Source organism: Macaca nemestrina, chromosome 19 (genome assembly GCF_043159975.1).
Source record: "Macaca nemestrina isolate mMacNem1 chromosome 19, mMacNem.hap1, whole genome shotgun sequence".
Lineage (NCBI taxonomy): Eukaryota > Metazoa > Chordata > Mammalia > Primates > Cercopithecidae > Macaca > Macaca nemestrina.
This window is the reverse complement of record NC_092143.1, coordinates 19,733,855-19,756,772: the sequence shown is the minus strand read 5'-3', so window position 1 is coordinate 19,756,772 and position 22,918 is coordinate 19,733,855. Positions and strand designations below refer to the sequence as shown.

Sequence of the window (22,918 nt, the reverse complement as noted above, 5' to 3'; positions counted from 1 at the left end):
GAGATGCTTAAAGGCCCATACCACTCCCGTATTTTGCCTCTTTCAGTCTTTCATGTGTGGATCACAGAGAGTATTTTTCAGTATTTTGTGACCTGCTTTTGTATGTATGTGAACTAGCAACTCCTCCAGATAATGTCAGATTCAAAATAAATTCAACCTGGTACATCCTACAGATGCTGCAGCTCACTTATAACTTGTCCAGTCCTCTCTTCTTCTCTTAGCTGTTTAAAAACACAAGTGCAGGTGAATTTCTACACCTAAGGGAATAATAACTCATGTTTGCCTGATTCCACAGAGAGTGTTGTACTGTGGTACACTGTAAGTAAAGGAAGAACTGCTAGGCTGAATATGGTGCTTAGCTTCATTACTGACGTACTGAGCAGCTTTGGTCACTGTAGCCAATTCATTTACTCATTCATTCCTTTCCTCTTTTGTTCATTCATTCTGTCATTTACTTTTTTATTTTAAAAAGTCAAATTTAAAACATTTGAGTCAAAATATCACCACCTTTCCTCTCAGCCAACTTTTTTTTTTTTTTTTTTTTTTTTTTTTTTTTTTGAGGCGGAGTCTCGCTCTGTCGCCCAGGCTGGAGTGCAGTGGCGCGATCTCGGCTCACTGCAAGCTCCGCCTCCCGGGTTCACGCCATTCTCCTGCCTCAGCCTCCCGAGTAGCTGGGACTACAGGCGCCGCCACCACGCCCGGCTAATTTTTTTGTATTTTTAGTGGAGACGGGGTTTCATTGTGTTAGCCAGGATGGTCTCGATCTCCTGACCTCGTGATCCGCCCGTCTCGGCCTCCCAAAGTGCTGGGATTACAGGCTTGAGCCACCGCGCCCGGCCCTCTCAGCCAACTTTTAAGCCAGATTAAGGTCTCCAACGTCATAGATGATCAGAGATGGTAGGCTGTGTGAAATTTGAACTGAAAATGTATTCTTTATTAAATCTCTTACATATTTGCTGAATTAACCACAACCTTACCGTCCCTTCTGCAAACCCTGTAATTTCTGTACACTTGAAACGTCTTTAACATTTTAATGATATTAACTCACATCCGTTTTAATCTCAGGATGACATTTGGCAGGATGATACGTAAATAGTAAGTATCACGTCTTAAAATATCTAGCACACTGTTTATTGCATGCACTAGAGGCAAGGTTTCAAGAAAGAAACTCCTTGTTGGATCAGAATGTGAGCACAATTTCAAATCTAGGTCTGACATTTTCAGGGGGATATCCCGGGGATTCTGAAATTAGGAGTTCCGAATAATTAAATAATTCTCAGTTGAAAGAATTAATTTGTCAACGGACACATGCTGAGAACTATCCAATTTCGAAACTTCCTGATTTGAGGGCTACAGAAGTAGGTGAAGGAAAACCACAAAGTGTCATCACATTTTGATAGTCATGGCTGGGGTATTTTCCAAAAATTTAAAACTCTATAAGAATGATAGGATGAATTTGGTAACTCTAATTCCAATAAATCTGTGCTAGAGATACAAGGTCAACATTAATTCAGGGGGATATTTTAGAAGTTGGTTGTAAGGTATTAGAAATATTGGCACAAAATTCGATTTAAGGGCCTCTAAATTTCCTTATAAAATCTAAAATGCAAGTCAGTTTTATTATTGTCACTTTTAACCTAGAATATAAATTATATTAACTATTAATATTTATACAATGAATAGAGCCTAAATGTGGGTGTGAAAGAAGGCAAATGCAGTATTTAAGTAAAACGAAACCAAAGGCTCAGTCTTTCAAATGGAAATCTAATTAAGAGAATAAATCAGACTAATGGATTAGATTTTACCTCTGTAACTAATCTTCGATATGGCTTTATTTTCTAGCTTAGTTGAAGAATTAGATCCCAAAAATATAAATGGACCGCTGAATCACTTTTCAAGTTGAATTTAACTTTTCATATATATATATATTTTACATATGAAATATATATTCAGGATTCAGAATCATCTGCTTAAGATATCTGATTATATTTTAAATTACTCTTTTCATACTGTTCCATACCCATTTATATATAATTTAGTTGGTAAAAATTATTGCTATTATTTATTTTACTTTTTAATTTTTTTACTTTTTGTTGTCCCACAATTAGACTTAGTTGTCCACAACAATAAAATGTCAAGGAAAACTAATCTCAATTTAATTTTGAGATGACACACGTAACATATTTAATTCAAGTGATGTAAGAGATAATGTCAATATTCTACAGTAGTTAAGGCATGGCCTTTGGACTGAGACACAACAGAGTTTATATTCTGGCCCCGACTTTTCATTCTGTTATCTACAATCTCTGAATGCCTCAAAAAACTTCTGTAAGAAACACATGAGAAAAATGTCTAAAGTGCTAAGAGTATTTCCAGGCATATAATAAATACAGAATGTATATTAGCAGTAAATATCATTATCATTATCAAACTTTCTCTAAGAGAAGACTCAGTACTTTCTCTCTCTTTCTCTTTTTTTTTTAAAATAAGGTCTCACTCTGCCACCCAGGCTGGAGTGCCATAGTATGATCACAGCTCACTGAAACCTCAACATTATAGGTTCAAGCAATCCTCCTACCTTGGTTTCCTGAGGAACTGGTGCTACAGGTTCCCACCACAACACCTGTCTAATTTTTTAATTATTTGTAGAGATGGGGTCTTGTCATGTTGTCCAGGCTGGTCATGAACTACTGGGCTCAAGTGTTCCTCTGGCTCTGCCTCCCAAAGTGCTAGGATTACAGGTGCCAGCCACTAAGTCCAGTCCCATTACAAAATTTTTAAGAGTTTTTTTATTCACCTGAGCATATATTTATTCACAAATTACATACTAATATTATTTTGCTAATATAATCTGCACATCATAAACAATACAAATATATATATTAATAAGGGATAGAATGAATTTAGTATAACATTATATGGTTTGGTTGTGTGACCACCCAAATCTCATCTTGAATTGTAGCTCCCATGATTCCCATTGTCGTGGGAGGGACCTGGTGGGAGGTGTTTCAATCATGAGGCGGGGTGGGGGAGGGTCTTTCCTGTGCTGTTCTAATGATAGTGAATAAATCTCATGGGATCTGATGGTTTTATAAAGGAAACTTCCCCTACCCAAGCTCTCTTGCCTGCCACCATATTAGAGGAGACTTTGCTCCTCGTTGGCCTTCCACCATGTGTGAGGCCTCCTCAGCCATGTGAAACTTTGAGTCAGTTAAAGCTCTTTCCTTTATAAATTACCCAGTTTCTGGTATGTCTATATTAGCAGTGTGAGAACAGACTAATAGATATTGCAAGGATCAATTTAAACTTTTAATGGTATAAATATTTTTTTATCTCACTAAAACTATTATTTATCCCATTTTATTGAAAGCAATGTGGTTGATAATTTTTCTTTGGAAATCTTGTTTTAATACTTTGAGACACAGCAATTTAAAAATCCAGTTTGAAGTTCAATGTATTTTGATACATGATTCATAATCACCATTGTTAAAAAGGTATATTACATAGCAAAATTTATAAAATAGAAAATATATACTTGGGACAAGTTCACCATTAACAACAGTGAATACAAATCTATATGAGAAATAACATTTTTATATTTAGAAATTTTTGGCTAATTTTGTCAAATCTGTTTAGTTTGCCATTACTGTTATCTAGTAATGTAGCTGAGGAAGAGTTTATAATATAAATAAAAATGTCATCTCTGAGGAATCACATTATTAGTATTATTTTCAATTTTGTTTTCTTTTCAGGAATTTATCTAATCCACTTCTTCACTTTCAGAGGATTAGTTTTAGTTACAACTAGATAATATAATCCATAAATCCACTTAACAAATACATTTTAATCCTTTGCAGATGAGGGTATTGCTGTTTAATCTCTGAATTGTGGAATTTGTAATTTTCCTTGAAGAAACCCATATATACTCCAGTTGATGCTGGAGGACATAAGAATTAATCTGTACATTAAATATTAGTAAAACTTAATTTTCATATGTTAGCTTAAGTTTAATGGAAATTGCAATGAACACATTCTTTCTGTTCACCCACGAATGGTCTCACCCCTTCCTTAGGGTTGTGTATCATTTTTCAAGTTCACTGGTTGTTCCTCTTCCTAAGCCTTCCAGTTGTAACACTACTCTTTTAATAAAATACACACATTTTCTAGATTCTGTAAGCAGTTAAACTGGTTCTTTATTGTGACTCTGTAAGATCTCTTGTGTCCATGGCCCAAACAAAAACCATACAAAGCAGAGCAAGACCCCATAGTGACATAGCATTTTAGCTGTTAATTGGACACTAAGAAGTGAAGAGTGAAAAAATGTGTTCTCTTGTTGTGAATGAATTCAGCAGTTTGTTTGTCAAGATTCTTAGGGACGGGAGAATAAACAACCAAAATTATTTTATTGATAAACAATATAAGGATTTTAAAAGCTCAATTAACAGCAATTACATGAAAGCAATTCAGAAAAGTGTGTTATAAATTACATTATTTTATGTCCTCAACAAAATGGCAAAATCTATAAGTCCTGCTAAATCTTCCCTTCTGTTTTCCAACATCATAGTCAATGACCAACAGTTTACATCAGTCCGAAGACAATTGATTCTACATTTATAAATCCGAAAAAATTATCTAGGGATTTAGCCCCAAACCCAGTTAAACCCAATCCCTGTATATACTTGTACATTTTTCAGAGAACTAGGAATCAGAAATTTTAGGATTGTTGAAGCAAAGGGACTCCAAATGGAGGAAAATATAATTACCCAGTTTTAAAAGGGACAAACATATATGAAAGAAGTCATATCAACTGTAAGATCTGTAAAGTTGGCTGGGTATGGTGGCTCATGCCTGTAAGCCCAGAGCTTTGGGAGGCCGAGGCAGGAAGATCACTTAAGGCCAGGGGTTAGAGATCAGCCTGGGCAATGTAGCAAGACCCTGTCTCTACAAATTTTAAAAAATTAGCTGGTCATGGTGGCGTGTTCCTGCAGTCCCAGCTACTCAGGAGGCTGAGGTGGCAGGATCACTTCAGCCAAGGAATTCAAGACTTCATTGAGCTATGATCATGCCACTGCACTCCCTCCTGAGTAACAGAGTGAGATCCCATCTCTTAATTTTTTTTAAATTATGTATAAAGTTCTTGCAAAACTGTGTTGCTGAGGCCATCTGGTTACTTCATTGTAAAGAAATAAATGTATCCAGATTGTTATTCCTATAATAAATGTGAGTTTGAATTGAAAACCTAAAATTTTATCTGAAAAAGTTTAAGTACTTTTGGAATAAACCAGTATTTTTATATTTTTGTATAGTCATCTTTGCTCAGAACTCTCACTGACAAAGCAATTGTCTATTTACATTTTATTTTATTTTTTATTTGAAGAATTTCTTTCTGTAGAGACCATATTAAAACCAAAATAACCTTGTTTTTACAGACATCTCTTCTGAATGCTGCTGTGCTTTACAATGCCTGCCGACTTCTCATCCTCATCAAGCTAACTCAGGCTCCCTATGAAGGTGGTTCTCATGTTTGTCTAGAAACATTTCAAGATTATACCTCATCCCCGCTATAGGCAGGAACTAGGCCCTCATCCTTTAGAACCCCTTTCTAGTCTATGCCTGTCTCAGGATTGTTCTTACCAATATCATGTGGTGCTGCTGTATTAGAGCTTAAGACAAAACAAAAATTCAGTAATTTACAATTTTGATATTTTCTTCATTATAAGATTTTTGCACTAATGTTGACTTTTTTAAAAAAAATCACATCAAAATATGATTTCTGCTGATTACTAAGGGTTTTTTTTTTGGGGGGGGGCATTGTCTTCACCTTTGTACCTGAGGTAATTAGCTTCACCTATTCCTGAACCTGCTCTTTACCATGTATGGGTCAAATTTCTTTATACACCTGTCTCGTTTCTATAAACTGAAGACTTTCAGGGAGCAATGGCCAACTCTTTCCATCTTCAAATCACCCAGTAGAGTACCAGCATTTTGGAAATTGTACGGTAAACATTTAATTGAATATAGACATACATATGTGCTTTTAAGCCCTGTGTATACTTTTAAAAAATCATTCTTAACGAGTTCACTTGGCTATCAAATCTAACTTTTAAAGCCAGGGAAGATAGTCATTATATATACGCCATTTTCAGGAATGGCATTAATTATATCACTTTTAAAATTCCATTTTCTATGGCATCATACCCAGTTCACATTGACTTCTCTTGCTAGAGAAAATTGTGAACATTCCCCTAATTGGTCTACCATAACCCGTATTATTTTTCAGTTTTTATTAGCTTTTTGTCCAATTTAATTGCATTTATTTAAAATAAGCTGTTGCCAAGTATCATTAGAGCTTGATCTACATCTCAATAAGGTATGCACCAGGGCATATAGGTGGGTCACAGACTGGATGGAGAAATGGCAGCCTTGCAGAGAATCAGCAGAAATGACTGGGTAAATGCAGGCTTGTTTTCAAAAGGAATATAAAAAAAGAGATGAATTAAATTGGAATCTGAAAATGAGGGGATCAGTAGCATAAATTAGGATAAAACAGGTGTCACTGTAATTTTAATTTTATTATTCTAGGCTCTCAAAACAAAAAGGCTTAATATTAATATTTAACTTGGAAGACTTCCATGTTTGAGCACATAGCTGATAGTATAAGATTTATCCCTGTGAACAAAAGTGGTTAGTATAATGTGCCAAATCAAATTATTTGATAAAAATTTGGTTATATAAGTCTACACTAACATATTTACTGCCTGGAATATTTTAATAGATGATAAAGTTTATGTTTTGAGCTGCCCTTCCTCAGTGCTTACCTCAAAAATAGAGAATCTAGTGGAACTATGCTACCCTACAGTTTGTACATATGAAATAATATTTAAAAAGTACATGCAGTTATAGATCAAATCATATAATTAGAAAAATAAAATAAATGCAATATTTCTGAATACCTTCATAAATCTGTGTATATTATTTCTCTCATATAAATTTTGCCTAAGCATTAGAGTAAAATTTTGATGTAATGATATCATCGGTACTATCATTAACATGTATATATTTGAATATAAAATATACATTATTAGGTATAATAACTATTGTCATATATATTATATAATAAGTATTTCCTATGTAGCAGATGCTGTTCTAACATACATTCTACATACAAGCATATGTAATGTAGGGAAAACCTGGGATTCAAATCCAAAGAAACATTGTGATTTAAAACATGAGATACTCCTTTAAAGTTGCCTCAGTTCTTTGAGAATTTATTTCTCCTTGCACTTTGACAATTGTGATATGGGAACTCTCCTTTCAAGGCTCTTAGCCAATGGTCATCTGTACTCTGATGAATACATTTTCTGAAAGAAATTTATCTTCTAGTGAAGAGACTTCCATATGTAACAGTTTTAATTGTAGAGAAGCTCTTCCTCACAGTGCCCAGCACCTGTTTTCTTCAAACCTATTCTTGTTTATGTAGGACTTTTCCTTCCTAGGCCACAGAAAATGCTCTAAAATATTGTTTGTGTATCAGACCTTCAAATATTAGAAGCCAGTTATAATCGACTTTTCCTTTCCATCTTAAATTCTTAAACCTTTCTAGATCCTTCATCTCCTCTTTAAATGACACAATGTGACATTCATTACCTAGTGCAGTTAGGCTTTTCCGGATATTATCCTGTTTTTAATGTTTTTAAACCAAAGTTGGCCCAAGTTGAACATCCTACTGTATGTGTAATCTGCAAGAAGCCATAATTCTAGGAATGAAGTGGTCTAGATACTAGAAACTATATACGTTAAACCAGTTTGCCAAACTCTTTACCGCATTTAAGACTTTCCCTTTAATTGTTTGTTACGTTATTTCCACGGTTTATAGTTGCTCTTTGCAGGAAAAAATAAATCCATGCTAACTTTTCCAGTTCAGAAGTCACAATAAACTTTTAACTTTCTCTGCTTTTATCTATCCTCTGCTATAATTAGGTTGTTGCAAAAGTAATTGCGGCTTTTCAATATGCTTTCTCAAATTAAAATCTCAGATGCAACCCTTCTGATTTAAATGTCCTAATTAATCCCCATTTCTCAATATGTTAAACTTCAACCTCCACAGATGGAAATACAAACCTTTTTTTTTTTTTTATCTGATCCCTGCTTGTCTTGAAACCCCTGATTTTATCCCACAGTCATCTCACACATTAGCATTACACGGTATTGACCATACTCTGAGATGGCGAGGTCATCCTTTCCTCTCCATTTGTATGTGCTTTTCTCTTCCCTTCAAACACTCTCCCCTTCTATGTCATGCAGGTTCCACTTGGAGATAGAAACAATGTTTTCATTTTCAATTAGAAATCTCTAATAAAGAGAATCACATGCAAAGTATTTGAGAGGCTGAAAGAACAAAAAGGTAAGGTGAACTGATGAAGATATGAGTCACCACAGGAGACCTTGCCTGAGGTATGGGAGGAGGAATGTTCGGAGAAAAAGCAGGTCATTTCACTAATGACCAATTCACCAAAAGACAATTTAATAAATGCGTCATTTACTGAATGATTTTTTTTCTAAATTTACTTGTTTCCTATAACTATTTTTCTTAACTTGATCAGTTTCACATTTTTATGGCTTCATTTTATGAAATATTTACATTTATTTCAGTCAAGCTCTCTTGCTGTGGCTGGAGATTCAGGGGCAGAGAGGGAAAGAGTCTGTAACTCCTAAAAAGGTGTTCGTAGAAAATATGTCCTTAAATTGTTTTCTTAATATTAATATAATAATCATCAATAAGTTATTAATAATGAAATATATGTGATAATTATATATATTCAGTAACATATTTCCACATTTTTGATGAATATATTTTTGACCTATACTAGAATATATTTGGTAAAAATATATATATACGTATATAGATATTTTTTTGAGACAGAGTCTCGCTCTGTCACCCAGGCTGGAGTGCAGTAGTGTAATCTCAGCTCACTGCAAGCTCCGCTCCCGGGTTCACGCCATTCTCCTGCCTCAGCCTCCCAAGTAGTTGGGACTACAGGCGCCTGTCACCACGCTTGGCTAATGTTTTGTTGTTTTTTAGTTGAGACAGGGTTTCACCATGTTAGCCAGGATGGTCTCGATCTCCTGACCTCATGATCTGCCCACCTTGGCCTCCTAAGGAGTATATATTTTTATAAACCTCAAGAATAATATATTAATAAAATATATTAAAGAACTATTCCCTAAAAGTTAATTTTGGTGATGTTTGATGGAGGGGTAACACTTAGCAATATTAAGTTATGAAATGATTGGGATAGAATTTCCAGTTATTCATAATTATGGATATCACTAGGTTCCTATGGGACCAGATGATGCTTTTTGATCACTAATGTCAATATGTTTGCAAACTGACTTGGGAAGACATTTTACTATGCACAATCGTGACTGCAGTGGCAGAGCAGGCTTTGAGTGTTTGTTTATAATAATCTCTGTGTCTTAACCAGAACCCTGGTACAGGGGTCACAGACAGGATGGAGCTAGGCAAGGTATATCAGCAAGAGACACAGATAGGGAAGCAAAAATATTTATTAACAATCGTATAACAGCTATGTTTGTGGCAGGAACTCATGTTCAAATCACTGAATTATTTCTAGGGTAGGGGCAGCATATCATGGTTACTTCATTTATTTTGAATAGGATTTCCATTCTATTCCTCAGCAGCCCACAAAACCCACCTAGGTCCAACTGGTGCAATGACCCTGGCAATCGTTTCATTTGAAAAGGACAGCAAAGTCTCAGTATCACTGGAGGAATTCTCTAAGGGATTTATGCACAGCAGAGTTCATGAAAACAGAGATTTTTGTAAAACTCGAATCTCTGTATTATAAATTATGATTGCATCATTGTCCTATGGAGGGAAAGATGATGTCACAGGTAGCAGAGGTGGGATAAGGACCTGGAATTCATAAGCAGCTACTACAGGCTCCATGACAACTGGGGGCACTAAAGCCTAAAGAAGAGAATATTGAACAAAAATGTAGGTGTTTTTTCCTCAACTAGCTAATAAGTATTGCACCCCGATGACGGCATAGGCAACTCGAAGCTCTGCTGAGCTCAGTTGAACCCTGGATGCCAGGTGAAGCACGGATCCTCCTCAAATATGAAGCCACAGAACATAACCATTTACTTCCTCCTCAAAACAAAAAGAAAGATCTGGTGCCCAATATTCAGTTTGTTGGGAACTCTAAAATTTAGAATAAAACTCTAAAATTTAGAATAAGAACATGCCAAGTCCTGAACATGAATGTATTCTACCAGCTATTAAGGATAGAGAATAAGCAAACAAACATGCACTTACATACATACCTACAAACATACGTATGCACACCCATATAGTACATCGTGGTCTTATCTCAAAGAATTGTAGAAATAAACTAATTCAATTCTCCTATTCATTGGTAAGAGATTTGTTTTCACTTTATTTATGCAACCCCCTCTACTAAGTGTTATATACACAGTATTAAGTGATACTTTGGGTGTATTAACTTATACATTGTGTGTTTAATAAAATGACCTACTGAATAAAGGAATAAATGAAACACTGGGCATCAGAAGTTGTATCATCCTCAACCACATGGGATTCAGAACTGCAGATTTCCTATTCTTCCATCTTGTATTGAACTGGAATAACATATTTCAATGTTCAAGTTAGATGGCTTATAATTGATCCTTGATAGATTCAGAAGGCCTTTAAAAATCTGTTAGCACTTCAAGACTTTGATATTCCTATTGAACCAAATGATAAATATAATAACTTTGGAGCACACTGTTCAGCACATTTTTTCTTGAATTCTCACTATTATCTAGGAAGGAAAAGGAAGACCTGGAGAACAGGTGAAATGCACCAAAGGATTCTTCTGAACTTTATTCTCCAACAAGTCTTTGAATCTCACCCTAAAGTAATGCAGGTCAGTAAATTTCTGAAAGTTCAGAAACATTTTCCCTGTCCTGCTTTAAGTCTAGTTCAGGCATTGATGCTGCTAATTAGGAATTGTAAAGAAAATAAATTATGATTGGTTATTTAAACATAAAAAGTTACTGGTGGCTTAGAGCTAAATACTTCTACTATGCTAAACAACTAGATATGAAAAAAATAAAAGTTAAGGTTGTTTATCTCCTTTAAGGGGTCATTACTATTGAAAGGTCCAATATCAAAATAGAAACTTCTGCAGCACTGAGACCTGAACTGCATGGAGGAATTGGATTTCTGCAATTAGAATATCATGTGTGAGAGAAAAACCAAAGCAGGGCTCAGCAATGTCACTAGAAGAGCAGGCATAGTAAACGTGAAGAAACATAAGATCATAAACATGATTATGTCATTTACAATTCTGATGGTACAACAAACATATTTGTGACTTCACAGCCTGCTATTAATACTATAAGCTTCAACCTTTATAAATTCATTTGTTTTATCATTTGAGTGGGTGCATAAGGAAACTTTTTTCTTCTCTTTCATGTACAGTCTAAATCAAATGCAATTTTATTGATCTCCCATGGCACACCAAAATGAAAGAAGAGATTCAGATTGACCCTAGATTTAATGGACTCTCAAGCCACTCACATAATGGTAGCTCTTATCATGAGACTACCAAATAATGTCAGCCATTGACAATGTTTAGATATGTTGCACAGGCTGTTGGTTTTGAGTCTTCAGGAACAGCGGTGGTACTCCAAAAAATTAATAATGGCCACCTTAAAGCTAATTCTAATTTGCTCTATATTTTTATCTCTGCTAAATTGCATCTTACATAAAGTTTTTCATAGTTTAAGACCATGGACAAAAAGTATCCTTGAATGCATATTGTGTTAAAATTGAAAAGTTATTATATTCTCTGTTTTCTAGAGTGTTTGAAAGAAATGAATTAAGGTCCAATATAGAATATGCTTTCCTGTCCACATAGAAAAGATGCCAGTGAATTTATAGTAAAAGAAATAAAGGTGAGAGAAAGAGTTTATAATGGCTGATCAACTTTAATTCTTTTTCATTCAAGTTATTATTTCTTAATATTAGTTAATAAATTCTACTCTGGTTGGCTTTCTAACTTACCTGTAGACTATCATAGCTCTTTTAAAACTGTGGTCATGTAGTCAAACCACTACAAAATATTAACAAATGGCATATTCACATGGTACCCAAGTATATAGTCAAAATTTCCTCACCAGAAACAGTGATAGAATATTATTTCCTACACTTGATTGTGTGAAGATTAGGTACCCAGTTCAATTGCAAGGAGACCAAAATTAGGAAATGTGTAGAGAATTCAAACTGCCCCTTTCACTGTGGGCATATAAGATTCTTCCAGTTGCACATTGCTGTGTAATAAGTCACTTCAAAACCTAGTGTTTTAGGGAAAAAATGTATTATTCTCATAAATCTGAACTTCAGGCTATCTGTACTAAATTTTGCATTGGCTGTGACAACTCAAAGCATGGGATCTAGTATCTTCTGTATGCTTCCTCATTCAAAGCTGATGAATGAATTAGAAAGATTCAAACAGCTGAATGATAACCCAATAGAACTTTTGCCATTTTAGAAACTTCATTGTGAGTTATATGAACCATTTCTTTTTCCAAACTAAAAGAAAGTATAAAACTAGAGTAGATACACCTCCAGAGAAGAAAACACAATATTTGGGTTCTGAGGCAGAAAACTGTAGTTGAACATTCTAAATACTTAATGTATCCCCTGACTCATCCAACAAGCATATAATTCAGTAGATCTATTTCAAATATAAATGCTCCATCAAAAAGCATTAGTAATGATTAGAAAGGAAAGAATAGAGAATTGATAGATATGATTCAAAAAATTGGATAAAAGACACATAATAATAAAATTAAGATAAACATCATATATCAGAAAAATTGCCACAAAGTTTAGAAGACAATATTAAGAGATTTTTCAAAACTCAAGTGCCTTAGATAAAATAAAATTGAATTATCTCAAATATATATTTTTGCATTAAAATAAAATAAATAAGTAAAAAACTAAATTGAACTAATAAAAAGATAACTGTGAAAAAAATAAATAGGAGAATAAAATAGAGCATACCTTGGAGATACTGCAGATGAGTTCGAGATCACAGCAATAAGGCAAGTCCTGCAATAAAACAAGTCACATGAATTTTTTGCTTTTCCATTGCATATAATAGTTATATGTATACTACACTGTAGTCTACTAAGTGAACAACTGCATTATGTCTAAAACAGTATCTTATTTTAAAAGTGCTCTATTGCTAAAAAGGCAATCATCAAATCTTCAGAGAATGATAATCTTTTTGCTAGTGGAGAGTCTTGCCAGTGTTGGTGGCTACTGACTGAACAGGGTAGTGGTTGCTAAAGGTTGGAATGGCTATGAGAATTTCCTAAAAGAAGACAACAGTGAATTTTACTGAATCAATCGACTCTTCCTTTCACAAAAGATTTCTCTGTAGCATACCATGCTGATTGATAGCACTTTACCCTAGCAGAACTTCTTTCGAAATTGGAGTTAATCTTCTCAAGTCCTGCTTCTGATTTATGAACTAAGTTTATGTAATATTATGTAATATTCTAAATCCTTTATTGTCATTTCAACAGTGTTCATAGCTCTTTACCAGGAGTAGATTCTTTCTCAGGAAACCACTTTCTTTGCTTATGCATAAGAAGCAACTCTTCATCTGTTGAAGTTTTATCATGAAAAATGCAACAAATCAGGCCTATCTTCAGGCTCCATTTCTAATTCTAATTATCTTGCTATTTCCACCATATCTGTCACTATGTACTCTACTCAAGTCTTGAACCCCTCAAAGAAATCCATGAAAGTTGAAATCAACTTAAACTGCAGTCACACCCTCAAGGGCATCAAAGAATATCTAAGCAAAAAGTCCATTCCAAATGACAGAAACCTCAAGGATTAAAGGAATATCAACCCACTCACATGAGAAAGAACCAGCAAAAGAACTCTGATAACTCTAAAAGCCAGAATGTCTTTTTATCTGAAAATAACCACATTAACTCCCAGTAGTGGTTCTTAACCAGACACAAATGGCTGAAATGAGAGACAGAATCCAGAATCTGGATGGCAAGGAAGCTCACTGAGATATAGGAGAAAGCTGAAACCCAATCCAAGGAAAACGGTAAACAGTCCAAGAGTTAAAGGTGACATATCCATTTTAAGAAAGAACAAAACTGAACTTCTGGAAATGAAAAATTTACTGCAGGAATTTCAGAATGCAATCAGAAGCATTAATAATAAAATAGACTATGCTTGGAATGTCAGAGTTCTGAGACCACTCCTTTGAATCAACACAGGCAGACAAAAATATGAAAAGAACAAAACAAAATGAACAAAGCCTGCAAGAAATATAGGATTATATAAAGAGGTCAAGCCTACAACTCATTGGCATTCCTGAAAAAGTTGGAGAGGGAGCAAGCAACTTGGTAAACAGATTTGAAGATATTGTCCACAAAAACTTCTCAAACCTTGCTGGAGAAGTCAACATGCAAATTCAGAAAATTCCCACAACCCCTGTTGTCATCATACAGGATGACCACCCACAAGACACACAGTCCTCAGATTCTCTGAAGTTAATGTGAAAGAAAAAATCTTAATGGTAGCCAGAGAGAGACAAGTTACATACAAAGGAAATCCCATCAGGCTAACAGCAGACTTTTCAGCAGAAACCATACAATCCAGAAGAGATTGGGAGCCTAGATTCAACATCCTTAAAAAAAAGAAATTCCAACTAATAATTTTATATCCATCCCAATTAAGCTTCTCTAATTAAGCTAAGGAGAAATAAAATGCTTTCAGACAAGCAAATGCAAAAGGAATTCATTACCACAAGAACTTCCTTACAAGAGATCCTTAAGGGAGTGCTAAACATGGAAACGAAAGCTGTTACCTGCCACCTCAAAAACACACTTAAGTTTATAGCCCACTGACGCTGTAAAAAACCATACAATCAAGTCTATGTAACAACCAGCTGACAACATGATGACAGTATCAAATTATCACATACCAGTATTAACCTTGAATGTGAATGCACTTAATACCCCACTTAAAAGACAGAGAAAGGCAAGTTGAATAAAGAAGCAAGACCTAACTGTTTGCTGGCTTTAAGAGACCCATCTTATTTGCAATGACTACACTAAGCTGAAAATGAAAGGATGGAGAAAGTTCTATCAAGCAAACAGAAAACAAACAAGAGCAAGCACTGCTATTGTTATTTCAGACAAAACAGACTTTAAGCCAACAACATTTATGAAAGGACAAAAAAGGGCATTACATCATGGTAAAGGATTCAATTTAACAAGAAGACTTACCTACCCTAAGTATATGTGTACCCAACATTCAAGCACCCAGATTTGTTAAACTAGTTCTTAGAGACCTACTAAGAAACTTAGATAACCACATAATAAATGTGGGAGATACCAAGACCATACTGACAGTGCTAGACAAATTATTAAGGCAGAAAAATAACAAAAAAATTTGAGACCTAAGCTCAACAGCTAACCAAATGAACCTAACAGACATCTATAGTACTATTTGCCCCCCCAAAATAAGAGTATACTTTCTTCTCATCTGCACATATACATAACTCTAAGATCAGCCACATCCTCAGCCATAAAGCACTTCTCCACAAATTCAAAACACCTGAAGTCCTACCAACCACACTATTGAATCACAGTGCAATACAAATAGAAATCAATACTATGAAGATCTCTCAAAACCATACCATTACATGGAAATTGAACAACCTGATCCTGAATGACTTTTGGGTAAAAATGAAATTGAAGCAGAAATCAAAATATTATTTGAAACTAATGAACACAAAGATACAACATGCCAGAATTTCTGGGACACAATTAAAGCGTGTTAAGACGAAAGTTTATAGCACTAAATGCCTACATCAAGCAGTTAGAAAAATCTCAAATTAACAACATAACATCACACTTAGAGAAACTAGAAAAACAAGAGCAAACCAACCCCAAAGCTAGCAGAAGGAAAGAAATAACCAAAATTAGAGTTGAACTGAAGGAAATTAAGGCACAAAAATCCATATCAAATATCAATGAAACCAAAAGTTCATTTTTTGAAAGAGTAAATAAGATTGATAGATGGTTAGCTAGATTAATAAAGAGAAAAAGAAGATCCAAATAAACACAATCAGAAATGAGAAATGTGACAATATTACCTCATAGAAATATAAAAAACTGGCCAAGCGTGGTGACTCATGCCTGTAATCCCAGCAATTTGGGAGGCTGAGGCGGGCAGATCATTTGAGTTCAGGAGTTCAAGACCAGCCTGGCCAACATGGCGAAACCCTATCTCTACAAAAATGCAAAAATTAGCCAGGCATGGTGGTACATGCCTGAAATCCCAGCTACTCAGGAGGCTGAGGCAGGAGAATTGCTTGAACCTGGGAGGCAGAGGTTGCAGGGAGGCAGAGGTTGCAGTGAGCCAAGGTCAAGCCACTGAACTCCAGCCGGGGCAACACAGCAAGGCTCTGCCTAAAACAAACAAACAAACAACAACAAAAAAAAAAAAAAGAAAAGAAAAAAGAAATATAAAAAAGCCCTCAAAGACCATTATGAATGCCTCAATGGACACAAACTAGAAAACCCAGAAGAAATTAATACTTCCTGAAAACATACAGCCACCCAAGATTGAAATGTGAAGATACTAAATTCTGAACAGACCAATAATTGGTTCAAAAACTGAATTACTATTTAAAAACCTAGAAACTAGAAAAAAAAAAAAAAAACCCTAGAACATTTAGATTCACAGCCAAATTCTACCAGACAGATTAAGAAGAGCTGGAACCAATTATACAAAAATCACTCCAAAAACCTGAGGAGGATTGACTCTTCCCTAAATCATGCTATGAGGCAAGCAGCATTCTGATACCAAAATCTGGCAGAGACACAAGGAAAAAAGAAAATTTAAGACCGATACCCTCGATGAACATAGACACAAAAGTATTCAACAAAATACTATCAAATCCAATCCAGCAACACATAAAAATATCAAAAAACCATGATCAAGTAATCTTTATTTCAGGATTTCAACAGGATTTCAACCATGTTGAAAGGTTGGTTCAACATATACAAATCAATAAATGTGATGTATCACATAAACAGAACTAAAAAAAAAAAATCACATGATCATCTCAATAGATGCAGAAAAAGCTTTTTATAAAATTCAACATCCCTTCATGTTAAAAATTCTCCACAAAATAGGCATTGAAAGAACACACCTCAAAATGATAACCTTCTATGACAAACCAACAACCAACTCCATACTAAACAGGCAAAAGCTGGAAGCGTTCCCCTTGAGAACCAGAACAAGAAAATGATGTCCACTCTCACGACTCCTATTTAACATATTGCTGGAAGTCCTAGTAAGGACAATTAGACAAGAAAAGTAAATGAAAGGCAACTGATATGGATTGGATCTGTATCCCTAACCAAATCTCAAGTTTAAATGTAATCCCCAATGCTGGGGGTGGGGCCTGGTGGGAAGCAATTGGATCATGGGGGTGGTTTCTCTTGGTTTAACACCAACCCCCTTGGTGCTGTCATGGCGATAGTGAGTTCTCATGAGATCTGGTTGTTCAAAAGTATGTGGCACCTCCACCACTCTCTCTCTTCCTCCTGCTCCAGCCATATAAGACGTGCCTGCTTCCCCTTTGCCTTCTGCCATATTTGTAAGTTTCCTGAGGCTTCCCTGGAAGCAGAAGCTACTATGCCTCCTATACAGCCTGTAGAACTGTAAGCTAATTAAATTTCTCTTCTTTATAAATCACCCAGTCTCAGATATTTCTCTACAGCAGTATGAGAATATACTAATACAACGTCCAGATAGGAAGAGATGGGGATAAATTTACTATCTTTGTAGATAATTTGATTCTTTACAGAGACAACTCCATAGTCTCTGCCCAAAGGCTCCTAGAACTGAAAAACCATTCCACTCAAGTTTCAGGAGACAAATCAATGTATAAAAGTTAGCAACATTTCTATGCACCAATAATGAACAAGCTGAAAGCCAAATACAACCATTCTCAATAGTGACAAAAGGGATAAAATATCTAGAAATGCAGCTAACCAGGGAGGTGAAAGATCTCTACAATAAGAATTATATAACATGGCTGAAAGAAATCAGAGACAATATAGACAAATGGGAGAACACTCCAGGCTCATGGATAGGAAGAATCAATAGCATTATAATGGTCATACTGCTGATAGTAATTTACACTTCAATTATATTGCTATCAAACTATTAATGTCATTTTTTTACAGAATTAGAAGCAGCAATGCTGAAATTAATATGGAACAAAAACAGAGTTCAACAGCCACAGTCATTTTAAGCAAAAAAGGACAAAGTTGGAGGCATCACACTAACTAACTTCAAATTATACTACAAGGATACAGTAATCAAAACAGCATGGTACTGGTACAAAAACAGACACATATACCAATGGAACAGGTTAGAGGACCCAGAAATAAAACCACACACCTACAACTTACAAGCCACACACCTACAACAATAACCTTGCTATTGTCTACAATATCAAACAATGGGATTAGGGCCCCCTATTCAATAAACAGGGCTGGGATAACTGGGCTAGCCACACACAGAAGATTGAAGCCGGACCCCTTCCTTTCACCATCTATGAAAATAAACTCAAGATAGGATTAAATACTTACATGTAAGACCTGAAACTATTTTAAAAACCTTGAAGAAAACCTACGAAATAGCATTCTAGACATAGGCACTGGCAAAGATTTTATGATGAAATCCCTAAAAGCAATTGCAACAAAATCAAAAATAGACAAGTTAGACCTAATTAAAGAACTTCTGCACAGCAAGAGAAACTATCAACAGAGTAAACAACCTACAGAATAGGAGAAAATATTTGCAAATTATGCATCCCATAAAGGTCTAATATCCAGAATCTGTAAGGAATTTAAACAAATCAACAAGCAAAATGCAAAGAACCCCATTAAAAAATGGGCCAAGCACATAAACAGACACATCTTAAAAGAATATATACAGCATGGTCAACAAGCATATGAAAAAATGCTCAGCACTACTAATCATTAGAAAAATGAAAATCAAAACCACAATGAGGTAACATCTTACAATACTCAGAATAGCTATTATTAAAAAGTCTAAATATGAGGGATGTTGCTGAGGATTCAGAGAAAAAGGAATGCTTATACACTGCTGGTGAGAATACAAATTAGTTCAGCCACTGTGGAAAGCAGTTTGGAAATTTCTCAAATAACTTAATACAGAACCATCAATCAACCCAGCAATCCTATTAACGAGTATATACCAAAAGAAATATAAATCATTCTACCAAAAAGACACATGCACTCATATGTACATCACAGAATTATTCATAATAGCTAAGGCATGGAGTCAATTTAGATGCCCATCAATGGTGGACTGGAGAAAGAAAATGTGGTATATATGCACTATGGAATATTACATTGCCTTAAAAAGCAGAACAAAATTGATATGGTTTGACTGTGTTCCCACCCAAATCTCATCTTGGAGTTCCTATTATGTCCACATGTTGTGGGAGGGACCCAGTGGGAGGTAATTTAATCATGGTGGTGATTACCCTCCTGCTGTTCCTGTGATATTTAGTGAGTGCTCATGAGTTCTGGTGGTTTTATGAGTCTTTTCCCCTTCGGCTTGGTATTTCTCCTCGCCGCCACCATGTGAAGAACGATGTGCTTGCTTCCCCTTCCACCATGACTGTAAGATTCCTGAGGCCTCCCCAGCCATGATGAACTGTGAGTCAATTAAACCTCTTTCCTTCATAAGTTACCCAGTCTCAGGTATGTCTTTATTAGCAGTGTGAGAACAAGCTAATATAAGAATTATTATTATTTGCACCAGCATCGGTGGGACATAAAGCCACTATCCTAAGTGAACTAATGCAGAAACAGAAAATTGAGTACACTGGGAACAAGGAAGAAAGAGTAGACACCGAGGCCTACTTGAGTGGGGAGGGTGAGAGAAAGGTAGGGGTTAAAAAACTACCTATAGTGAGTACTATACTCACTACCTGGGTGACACAACCATTTGTACACCAAACCCCAGTGACATGAAAATATTCATGTAAAAAGCCTTCACATGTATCTCCTAAACCGGAAATCCAAGTTGAACTATATATATATATATATATATATAAAATATATATATATAAAAAATATATATATATGTGTGTGTGTGTGTATATATATATTTAAAGAGCTTCGTATTTACCCATATGTCATTTGTCATTTCAATATTCTGATATATAAAAGCTTTTGAATAATATATATACCATTAAATTTATAGGAAACAAGAAACTCCCTGCTTAAATAAAAGTAAAATGCAGTAAATACATTCAAATAAAATAAATAAAAATAAAAAGGATTGGGCCAGACACGGTAGCTCACACCTGTAATCCCAGCCCTTTGGGAGGCCGAGGCAGGTGTTCGAGACTAGCCTGATCAACATGTCGCAACCCCATCTCTACTAAAAATACAAAAACTAGCTGGGAATGCTGGCGTGCACCTGTAATCCCAGCGACTCAGGAGGCTGAGGCGGAAGAATCGCTTGAATCTGGGAGGTGGAGGTTGCAGTGAGTGGAGATCATGCCACTGCATTCCAACCTGGGTGACAGAGTGACACTCTGTCTCAAAATATAAAAATAAAAATAAATGAAATAAAAAGGATTGGAGGGGCAGAAGATTTGAAATGCAATGTAAAAAGCTGTGAAGCGATTGCTTATATCTTAATGACAGCCTAAAGCCATTATAATCCATTAAACCGTAACTTCTTTTCAAACCCTTGAAAGGCAGAGGTCTCAGAACAACCAAATAGCCTTAAATCTAAAGTAGGGCAAGGCCTACAAGCAGAGATATGACATGAGTTCTGGATTACTTTCAGTAGAGCAGAGGAGGAAGATGAAACTGCCATAGAGAATGGTACGAATACAGCTACAATGTTTAATAAAATGCTAGAGGCCAAATGTAGGCTAGTATGACAGTGTAGAGATCCTGGGAGTCATAGACAAAAGAGGAGTTTGTGTTCACTTACAAATCCTTCTCCATGGACTTCACCAGTTACTCAAGAGAACTACTGGGACAATGAAGAAGCTGAAGAATGCCTCCGACAGGGGCAGGCCTTGGGGACAACAACAGATTTTGCTATTTGATTTTTCTCCTCTATTGAACAGAAGACTTGTGTAACTGGAAAATAAAAGTAAACCCTCTTTCCCCAAGGAGCAGACAAAGACTCATGGCAGCTATCAGAAGAAAAAACTAAAAAACAAAAACAAAACAACAACAATAATAAAAACACCTCTACCCTTAATGGAGGGGCAGAAAAACTTCCTGGTCTCAAAACTTAAAAGAATCCTCTCACTGTGGGAGAGGTATGATCTTTAATAATACCCTCCCCATGATGAATCTAATGGACTAAAGCTTAATAAGACCAATAGCGTCTTTCTTTATACCTCCCATACTGCTATAGAAACCCTCTTAATTATAGTTTGAAATCAGGTAGCATGATGCCTCCAGCTTTGTTCTTTTGACTTAGGGTTGTCTTGGAGATGCAGGCTCTTTTTTGGTTCCATATGAACTTTAAAGCAGTTTTTTCCAATTCTGTGAAGAAACTCAGTGGTAGCTTGATGGGGATGGCATTGAATCTATAAATTACCTTGGGCAGTATGGCCATTTTCACGATATTGATTCTTCCTATCCATGAGCATGGTATGTTCTTCCATTTATTTGTGTCCTCTTTGATTTCACTGAGCAGTGGTTTGTAGTTCTCCTTGAAGAGGTCCTTTACATCCCTTGTAAGTTGGATTCCTAGGTATTTTATTCCATTTGAAGCAATTGTGAATGGAAGTTCATTCCTGATTTGGCTGTCTGTTTGTCTGTTACTGGTGTATAAGAATGCTTGTGATTTTTGCACATTAATTTTGTATCCTGAGACTTTGCTGAAGTTGCTTATCAGCTTAAAGAGACTTTGGGGTTTTCTAAATATACAATCATGTCATCTGCAAACAGGGACAATTTGACTTCTTCTTTTTCTAGCTGAATACGCTTTATTTCTTTCTCTTGCCTAATTGCCCTAGCCAGAACTTCCAACACTATGTTGAATAGGAGTGGTGAGAGAGGGCATCCCTGTCTTGTGCCAGTTTTCAAAGGGAATTTTTCCAGTTTTTGCCCATTCAGTATGATATTGGCTGTGGGTTTGTTATAAATAGCTCTTATTATTTTGAGATATGTCTCATCAATACCTAGTTTATTGAGAGTTTTTAGCATGAAGGCCTGTTGAATTTTGTCAAAGGCCTTTTCTGCATCTATTGAGATAATCATGTGGTTTTTGTCTTTGGTTCTGTTTATATGCTGGATTACATTTATTGATTTGCATATGTTGAACCAGCCTTGCATCCCAGGGATGAAGCCCACTTGATCATGGTGGATAAGCTTTTTGATGTGCTGCTGGATTCAGTTTGCCAGTATTTTATTGAGGATTTTTGCATTGATATTCATCAGGGATATTGGTCTAAAATTCTCTTTTTCTGTTGTGTCTCTACCAGGCTTTGGTATCAGGATGATATTGGCCTCATAAAATGAGTTAAGGAGGATTCCCTCTTTTTCTATTGACTCGATAGTTTCAGAAGGAATGGTACCAGCTCCTCCTTGTACCTCTGGTAGAATTCAGCTGTGAATCCATCTGGTCCTGGACTTTTTTTGGTTGGTAGGCTATTAATTATTGCCTCAATTTCAGAGCCTGCTATTGGTCTACAGCATGGTACTGGTACCAAAACAGAGATATAGACCAATGGAACAGAACAGGGTTCTCAGAAATAATACCACACAT

The 22,918-nt window shown here is 35.6% G+C and overlaps 1 long non-coding RNA gene across 3 annotated transcripts in view; it reads right to left on the bottom strand.

The window, feature by feature from the left end:
* Nucleotides 1-22,918, bottom strand: part of LOC105477031 (uncharacterized) — a 381,703-nt gene that overhangs the window by 157,169 nt on the left and 201,616 nt on the right. For all 3 annotated transcript variants that reach the window (XR_011616854.1, XR_011616856.1, XR_011616855.1), the window contains one exon: nt 13,094-13,141. This is a non-coding gene — a long non-coding RNA (uncharacterized lncRNA). The remainder of the gene's footprint in view (nt 1-13,093; nt 13,142-22,918) is intronic.